The sequence below is a fragment of the Alligator sinensis genome, unplaced genomic scaffold, assembly GCF_000455745.1.
Source record: "Alligator sinensis unplaced genomic scaffold, ASM45574v1 scaffold562_1, whole genome shotgun sequence".
Lineage (NCBI taxonomy): Eukaryota > Metazoa > Chordata > Crocodylia > Alligatoridae > Alligator > Alligator sinensis.
The window spans coordinates 1,532,767-1,541,135 of NW_005842227.1; the positions used below are offsets into that span (position 1 = coordinate 1,532,767).

The 8,369-nt window shown below is 46.1% G+C and overlaps 1 protein-coding gene across 32 annotated transcripts in view; it reads left to right on the top strand.

Annotated features, from left to right (window-relative positions):
- TRDN (triadin) overlaps nt 1–8,369 on the top strand; it is a 366,530-nt gene that overhangs the window by 317,005 nt on the left and 41,156 nt on the right. The gene's annotated exons all lie outside the window — the stretch shown is intronic.

Consider the following 8,369-nt stretch of genomic DNA (forward strand, 5'->3'; position numbering starts at 1 on the left):
CCCGTCAGTGTGCATGTGCGATGTGCGTGTGTGTGTGTGTGTGTGTGTGTGTGTGTGTGTGTGTGTGTGTGTGTGTGTGTAAAATCCCAGTAGAGGATTTTCTGTTTTTTAGGAGAAGGGTCTGATTTGCTTTAGACTTCCTTTGGTCTGATTTTAACTACAAAAATTCAGCTCCTTTAGGGTCAGAAAGTAAAGGTCTTGCTGCCATTGATGAACAGTTGCTCATACAAATAATTCTGCTCACTTTAGTGCAACAGTTCATGAGCTTCTGCAATGGAAACAAGGCATTCACAATCTGTCCCTCAGGCGCCAGGTCAATTTTACATTTATGGCACAATGAATATGTTAATTGTGCCATAAATTGTAACATGCCACAGATACAAGCAATTTATGGTACAATAAAATGGCAAACCAGTCATAAAGATGTGCCACATTTAAGTAGAGCATTAATGCACTATGCTGCTCTCAAGCAACAAGGGGTGGATGTATTCTGCAACCATCATGTAAGTGCCTGATGATCAATAAGACAGCAAAGATTTCATCATTTGACCCAATATGAGAAAACTAGAGTAAAATGATTCTTTGATGTAGAAAAAGGACCCTCAATCATTCTGTGTTCAGTTCATGCAGCTTCTGAACCACCTGGCTGTATGTAGTAGTCAAGTGTAACCAGCAGGGTTTTCCCTGGACAAATCCTTCTGGAAAAGATGGGGGTGGGCTGGAGGGGGAGAAAAGGAGGGGAGGGGAGGGTGTCAAGAGCAGGGGTCTAGTAGGGGACTGTCATTGCCAGGTTGTATATCTGCCCTGCTTGTTGCAGCTACAGCATCAAAATGGGGTCTGGTCTGTGCACCTGGCTGCTGCTGCAACAGTGATGCTACTGCTGGGGTGTGGATTCACGCAGGGGTGGGGGACACTACAAAGTTGGCACACAGGGCTTGATGCCCTGCTCTCTGTGGCTCCTCCCCCCCCCCTCGCATACACACACATGTGACACACATTTTGCTACTGGTGGTAGACACTGAAAGACCTACTATTCCGATTCTCCTTGATCTTGACTGACCATGCTACTGTTACCGTAGGACCCAGCTTTACATGAACACAACCTGTTTTTAAATAAATAATCTAATAAACTGCTTAAACACATTTATTCCTTCGACAGCAGACAGCCAGAACTTTCTTTCTCACCCATTTTTCCATCACAAATATTTTTATACCAGTTTCTGTACTGTTACACTTAGAATGTTAGGGACATGGAGCATGCCCCTACAGCAGTCCACTGCCTGGCAGAAACCCACTGATAATGGTTAATGATCTTCTATCACTGTCTCCTGGGGTGGAAAAAAAAAGTATTCCTCACTCCTTAAAGATCTCAATTTTTTTTGTCTTGTTCTTCATGTGTTTACTGATGGATACTATGAGTTACATGTAACAAAGCAGCTCTGGGGTGGCATAACATATATTTTACTTTCCCCAGTTTGCTAATAAACCCGCTTGAAAAGGCATGCACTGGTACCACCACTATACTGAGACCCTGAAAAGACCCTCCCTTTGAGGGAGGGTCCCTTCCCTCAAAGACCCTCCCTTTGAATTAACCAGCCACCTACCTATTTTGTAAGCCAGGTTACTGCCACATTTCACTTTTACAACCTTCATTTTGACAGACTGTTCACCTGCAAAGGCTTACATCATGGTCTATTCTAGGGGTGGCCAAATTTCCTAAGCCTTCAGCTGCAAATCAAAATCTTGACAGAGCTGAAACCTGCTTGGCACAAAGTTTTCAGTGTGAACATACCCATAGTCATTGATCTACATGTAGCACCCCAGGTCAAATAACCATTCAGCATTAAGTGACAAGTAGAACATAATACATGAAACCAGAGAAAAAGATTTTTTATTTAATTACTTCTCTTTTTTGGGGGGCCACATTAAAATGCCCAGCTGTCATGTATCTCACAAGCCAGTTTGGGCTGGACTATAGTTAGACTGCAGTGTAGGCTGGCACTTGAAGCTATAGGTGATGAAGCTAGCAGCAGTTCATGGAGTATATGAATTAGCTCATCAGAATAGGTGCCATTAGCAATGAAACCACAGTTTCAGTTCACTGTACACTGATTGGGAATTGGAGGCTTTCTCTCGGCTGCTGAGTTGCATGTAACACATGTGCACAGTGAAATCAGAACTTAATGATCAGCCAGATCTCATCGAGCTGCATTCATGGACAGGACAGTTCTTGAATAGCACAAGGCCAATGTACCTATCCAATTGTACAGCAGGGATGTAGGGATGGTTGAGAGCCCCCACAACTCCAAACCAGAATAGCATGTATGGAACTGAAATCCTTCATGAAAAAGATGAGTTGTTAAATTTTCCTTTTCAGAAGAGACCTTTCCTCAAATGATTAATGGTTGCTTTGGAGAAGTGTGGCTGTTTTGAGTTACAGTTGATAACTAGAACTACTAATTTGCAAGCATCAGTTTTAATACCAGTTGTTCTTTTCCTGCTGTGTGCCAGTAAATGTTTCTGAGTTAGCACGCTGAATTATAAAAACCTCATTTTATCTAGAGCAGCAGACTCCTTTTTTTACTGTGATCTATAGTAGCCTCATGCTATTATTCCTACGCTTCTGGCCATGCTATTTAGAAGCATTACAAGTGTCACAAAATCTGATAAAACGTATGGATTCTAGAGGGAAAATATTAAATTAATAGTCCTTTTGTGACCAGATAAAACAAGAAAGTCATATTCACTCCTGATGCAGCTGCACAGAGATAACTGAAAATACTAAGGAATAACTTTGCAGCCTTCCACTTCAAAATCAGAATGAGACCTGACAATTTCAAGATTCTCCACCGATGAAAATTATGAAGAAGACATCATTTCAGATCAATAACATCAAAGCACTACAAATATATTTCAAAATATAAAATAACAATGGAAACAAAAGGTTATTTCCAAAGGTAAATTTGAACTGTTTTTTCCCAAATTTGCCAACATGGGGTGTTTTGACATCATTAGGACTTTTTTGCCCCTCTTCAAAATTTTTGGGAAAATAAACATGATTTTCTGATATAGCTCAGTATTGACAGAACTGAATTTTCTGATGGAGAATGAATGGCTCCCTTGAAGCTTTTTTGTAACTACTGTCCTGTGAACTTTGGGAGCAAAATTTGTTAGGTAAGAATTCAAATGTTCAAAGGCTTCCTTTATCCCATCTCCTTTTTTCTTCGTTTCTGGATACATTCAACACACAGAAACACAAGGAAATGGGATTGCCAGCTTCCTCTTGAAAATCTGTCTCTGCCTGTGGAGGAGGCTTGCTTTCATAAAGGGCAAATCAAGTGATTAGCTAAAAGAGAAAGTAGATTCATAAACTGTCATAGGACTAGGTTAATGGAAAATAGTTAATAGGTAAATATAGGTGAAGGGACCTCACCTGTAATCAGTCATGTTTACATTTTCCCAAAAATCTTGGTTTGGTTTGTGAGGACTCAATAGTTATATTAACCTAAATAGATAGAACACCAGTAAGGATGTATTTCTAATATCCAATTAATACTCACTGTAATGGGACTGTTTAATCTCAGTGTGCCAAATAAAGTCGAGTCCCAGAGCTCTATTTTCCTTTATTATGAGAGAAAACTGGAGAATTCACTCTTTTGCCTGTAACTGACTTCCTTGAACAAGTTGCATATACATTTTAGTCCATTGCCCCGTCACAGCCATCATCTATACTACTGTCAAATGCTAAACCATCCTCAGAAAATCTCAAGATATGAGAATTTAATAAAGAAAAAAAAAGCATCCTTCTCTAACTTGACCAGAGACAAAGATCCCCTGACAGATTCACAGATTCTTATGAGAGTGCCACCAAAATTAGGGAAAGCAAAAGCCTTTGGTTTAAGGTCAGATAAGCATTATGGACATTGGGGTATTTACAGTATCCAGAACAACAGAGACTCCAAACCATTTGAGGCATTTCTATTAGGGCTGTGCAAAATTTCACCAGCCGTTTCATTCTGACACTGTTTCAACCAATTTCAAGGTCGAAACAGCAAAATCAGAATGAAATAAAGCCCGTTGAAATAGCCTAGAAACAAAACAAGGCCAGTTGAAAGGTTTTGAAAGTCGAAACATTTTGACTATAGGCTGGGGATGGGAAGTTTTGATGGAACAGAACAGAACAGCTGTTTCGACTTGAAATGAAATTCGAAATGAAACACTGTTCCCTCAAACAGTCGAAACACAAGGCGAAATGGAACTGTGCTGTTTTGCACAGCCCTAATTTGGATCACTAATCTGTTTAGATGGTTCAATGCCTCCTTTAAAACCAGTTAGATCTTTCTCCAATGGTTTGGAAATATAAAATTGTTTGTACACAAAACCTAGATAAATAAAGGGGCACTGGAGTTGAAAAGTGAACATTTTAAAATTCAGCTGAGATGTGAAAGGAGCTACTTTACCAGCTAGATGTGACCAAACTGTCTTCTCAGTTTCGTAGGTGGGTGTAAAATGGAGCTGAGTCAGTTTTCAGTGCACAGCTCTCATAATCGCCTGGCATTCAAATTACAGGGAAACAATAGCTCAGTAAGAAAAGGAAACTAAACTGAATATAAATGGACAAAAATTTAAATTGCCAACCTCTCCATGACAACTGAAAAGCTTAACCTCAATTCTAGATTTTCTTTGTTTTCAGAATATACTAAGGAAAGATATAAAGAACATTTTTTTTTCTTAGCTTGACTTTAAACAATGATTATCACCTATTACATTAACCCATTATTTTATGTTTGGAGAAATATTGTGTCATTCTTTTCAGCCTTTCAGAGTTATCTTAAAGAACGACCAGTAGAAGAAGTAATTTAGCAGGAAATTGCAGGGAGTGAACATGTTCCAAACAACCAAGAATTTAGTTTTTATACAAGTGAAATTTATGCAAAGTTTTATTATAGCTAAGGTTAGAAACGTCTTATTATTAAAAGGTCTGGTTGCCTCAGTTCTTTGCTGTCCTCATGGTTACTCCAAGTGCCATAGCTAGTGCAGTGTTATGTATTGCAGCACCTAAGGTTTAGATAGATCTCCTGGTACTTAGTGGAGTCTTCAGCCTAAGGCTTCCTGTACAACGTTTGGGATTTATGTCTGCTTAACAGAAGGATTTTCAAAAGCCAGAAAACTATCAAGCTAAACCAGGGGTGGGAAATTATTTTGGGTAGAGGGCCGCTTACCAAGTTTTGGCAAGCTGCCGAGGGCCACATGGGTAGCCCCACCCTTTGACAGGTGCCCCGTCCCCTGGTCGCCATCTTGGGACCAGAAGTTCCACCCCCTTAACCTCTGACCTTTGCCACCAGAAGTTCCTCCCCTTGTTTCTGGAAGTACTCCTTTGGAGAAGTGGGTTTGCCATCTTAGGGGGGAAAAATACAAATTCTATACTAAAAATCAAACACCCATAATAATATATTTTAATTTAATTTAAAAAATATATTTTTGATCTGATTTGTGTGTCTTTGTGCTGTATATGTAGAAGTGATTGCATAAAAGCTCAAAATGCAGTTTTACTTGTATACTGTGTGGGGCATGTATGGGTGTCAGGGGGTATGATGGGGTGAATATGGGGTTTGTGGGGAGTTGTGGGTGGGTCAGTATGGGGGTTTGTGCAGATATGTATGTGTGGGTATGGTATTGTAGGTATGGGAGCCATGGGGTTCAGAGCGGTTGGCAGGTGGGCAGGAAAGTGGGAAAGGTGGCAGCAAGGGACCAGGGGAATGGAAATGGGCAGGCATGCAGGAGTGCAGGGCCTGTGGGGCCCAGAGTGGGGTGGTAAGAACAGGGGCTGTGGGCTGGCAGGGGTCTATGGTAGGGGCTCCTAACCTTTTCATACTGTGGACCTGCAAACACTATAATTTACAGATTTAAATTTAATATACATGTTTAAATTTAATTTTTATGGGGGGGTGGAGTTGCAAGGATTGGATGGGGTTGGGGCACTGGGGGGGAGGGGGCTGCACAGGTGGTGGCCGAGGAGGACCCAGTTGGGGCTGCCCAGAAAGAAGGGGCTCTGCTGTCTTTCCTAGCAGCAAGCAGCAGAGCTGCCTCCCTGTCCTCTGCCCTCGGCATTTCCCTGCCCGCATCCCCCTGCTCCCAGCTGTGGGCAGGGGTGGAAGGTCCTGCCTGGCCTGGTGTGGGTCTCGGTGCATGGGCAGCACCTTACCAAGCTCAGCCCTGGTGGCAGGAGCAGGACAGGGCACACAGAGCCAGTTTCTTCCCTCCCAGGGCTGTCCTGCTGCCAGCACTTAACTACCAGCACTGGAAGCCATGGCTCCCGTCCAGCTGCCGCACACCTGCTCACTCCCAGCCCCATCTGCCTCAGCCCCATGACACAGGCAGAGAAGATTGCGAGCAGACCCAACTCCACGCACATCCCACTGGCTCATCCAGGCTGAGCAGCAGTGGCGGTGGAGAACAAGCCGCTGCTTAGCATGGGAGAAAAGTGACTGCTCCCCCTCCTGCCACCGGTACTCCCTGCAGCAGCCACCCAGATCCTACACAGGGCTGTCCTGCCTCTTCTCTGTGTGCCCGCCACCTGTGGGGCAGCAGTGGCAATGAAGAGTGGGCACAGGCAGCCACACGTGGGCTCCAAGTAGATGGTGCTGGGAGTGCTGGCAGCGGGAGGGGAGAGGCCATTTTTCCCCTGCGCTCAGCTGCAGTTTGTTCCTTGCCACTGCTGCCAGCCTGGGCCTCACACCATCTCTGGGCTCGTCTGTCAGGCTGAGTGGCAGTGGCACCAGGAATGGGGCATGAACTGCTGCTATGGTGGATGAAAGCGCCCCTACTCCTTGCCACTGCTGGGCAGTGTTTGCTGGGGGAAGCCCACACATGTGCTAGGCTCTGCTACAGCTTCATTGCCACTGGCTCTGTGCTACCCAGTGTGGCTGCTCCGCATGGCCACTGCTGCCATGCTGGGCAGCACAGAGCCAGTGGCAAAGGAGCCACAGCAGAGCCTAGCATGGAGCAGGCTCCGGCAGACTGCCCAGCGGCAGCAGTGGAGGGGTGGTGCTTTTCCCTCCATGCTCAGCTGCAGTTTGTTCATCAATGCCACTAGCAGCTTGCATCCTGTGGCAACTTCAGGCTTACCTGACAGGCTGAGTGGCAGTGGTGGTGGGACACAAACTGCTGCTGGGGTGGGGCAAAAGCGGCCGCTTCCCTGCACCCATCGCCGCTGGTGCTCCCTGTGGCAGCTGCATGGAGCCTACAAGGGGCTGCCTGCACCTGCTTTCCATTGCCACCGCTGCCCCACAGGTGGCGGGGATGTGGTAGAGAGGCAGAACAGCCCTGCATGGGCTCTGGGCAGCTGCTACAGGGAATGCTGGCAGCGGAAGGGGGAGGGGCTGCTTTTCCCCCATGCTGAGCAGCAGCTTGTTCCCCACTGCCACTGCTGCTCAGCCCGAATGGGTGCCTGGGGTCAAAGTTGCTCACAGTCATCCCCACCTGTGCCATGGAGCTGGGTCAGGTGGGGCTGGGAACAAGCAGGCACATGGCAGCCAGTGGGAGTGCGGGACCCATGCTGGCGCCACAGGGCTGGCAGGAGCACAGGGTCCCAGCTGGCTGGGGGTCTATGGAGCCAAGTCAGCTCCCCACTCTCCCTCCTAGTGCAGTACAGCCCGGCTCCACAGACCCCTACCAGCCCATGCCCTGTGCTCCTGCTGCCCCACTCCAGGCCCCACCAGCACTGGCCCCAGGACACTGGAATGGGCCCCACACTCCTGCACGTCTGCTCACTTCCACTCCCCACCCCCCCATTTTCCCCACCTTCCTGCCTGTCTCCCCATCCCCTTCTTACCTGAATTTCCCACTCGGGGCAGAGAGGTGCATACAGCCCCACGCTCCCAGGCCAGAAGCCCCTGCTAGGCAGGGGTTTCTGGGTGGGGGGTGGGGCCAGGTGAGCCCTGCTATTGCAGGAGCCTACCAGGGCTTCCCCTGGGTCCTACTACCCCTGGCTGCTGTCATCTTTCACAGCTGGGGCAGATAAATATTAATTTTCTAAATTTTTTAAGGGCACCACACACCAGATAGAATGGCCTGGTGGGCCAGATTCAGCTCGTGGGCTGTATTTTGCCCATCCCTGACTGCTAAACTATGCACTAGGGCACATTAAGAAGATGTAAGGGGCCTACACTTCTTCTCTCAAAAGTAATTATGCTCATAATTACATCCCAGAGGAAGTTGCCTGTCTTCACAAAGGTTTCTTAGCTCAGCCATAAATCCTGGGTGCAGATGTACATTATATTTGAAACTTTAAAAAATGGAACTGATTGGGAACTTGTTCACAATTTTATGAAGTGTCATAGCTCCAACAGTGGGGGGGGGGGGGGGGG